General features: G+C 59.8%; 1 protein-coding gene across 1 annotated transcript in view; it reads right to left on the minus strand.

The window, feature by feature from the left end:
* JAG2 (jagged canonical Notch ligand 2) overlaps positions 1-1,066 on the minus strand; it is a 22,814-nt gene that overhangs the window by 1,489 nt on the left and 20,259 nt on the right. The window lies entirely within an intron of this gene.

The following is a 1,066-nucleotide window of genomic DNA, read 5'->3' on the forward strand; positions in this document are numbered from 1 at the left end:
GCACGGAAAAGAACAAGGGAGGCCAAAACGTTTAAGTTATTAAATCAAATATACAGAGTGATTCATTTAATATGTACATATTTACAAAAATGCACTTTCACGAGGGGGGGGCCGGGGCCGACAGGCGGGCAGCAGCCTGGAGTCCACGCAGGCGCGGACCGTCGCGAGGGGAGGGTCTGTGTGAAGGCACTTGTCGTGAGCTTCGATACTGCCCCCGTCCCAGGGACAACAGAGCAGTCGGGAAGGGCACTTCCGAAAACACAGTTGAGAGATCTCTACAGCGAGCGCGCCAGGCAGAAGCAGGCGGGAACGGTGGGCGTGAGGGGCCGGCCAGGGAGCCGGCCAGGGTCTGCCCCTGGGCCCCCCGGCCCCGCCCAACGCAGGCCTCTGATGACCTCAAGCCCCACTGACCGCCACAGGCGCCAGCAACGGGCCACGCCGCAAATCATGGGTCCCACCGACGGCCTCAGGCCACATCGACAACCATAGGCTGTGCTGTCAGCCACAGGGGGTCCCACCGACGACCATGGGTCCCATGGACAGCCTCAGGCCACACCAACTGCCACAGGGGGTCCCACCGACGGCCACGGCCACTCTGTTAGCCGCAGGTCCCACCGATGCCGTGAGCCACGCCAACAGCCACTGGTCGTCCCACCAATGCCACAGGCCCATCGACAGCCACAGGTCCCACCGGCTCTTTGGCCTGGAGCCACTGAGAGCGCCAAATGAGGAATCACAAGGAAGATTCTGTAAACAGCGCCCGCGTCTGCGAACGAGCGAACGATTTGGTGAGGACACAGACGCCCTTTGCTCTCCTGCCGCGCAGCCAGTGGACGCACGGAAACGTTACAAAAATAGCCACGATCCGAGAATACTCCATCATCTCCCGCCTGACGGTTACGAATAATTTATACAAGGTTAAAGGAACGTAGAAAATAAACATTTGTTTTTGGTTTTTGGTGTTTTTTTACACAAAATAAAAGAACTATGCACACGGCCTGGGCCTCCTAAGGTCTGGCGGGCGGCGCCGGGGGCAGGTCCCGGGGTGGGGGCTGGGGGCCGGCCT

The sequence above is a fragment of the Crocuta crocuta genome, unplaced genomic scaffold, assembly GCF_008692635.1.
Source record: "Crocuta crocuta isolate KB4526 unplaced genomic scaffold, BGI_CrCroc_1.0 scaffold729, whole genome shotgun sequence".
Classification (NCBI taxonomy): Eukaryota; Metazoa; Chordata; class Mammalia; order Carnivora; family Hyaenidae; genus Crocuta; species Crocuta crocuta.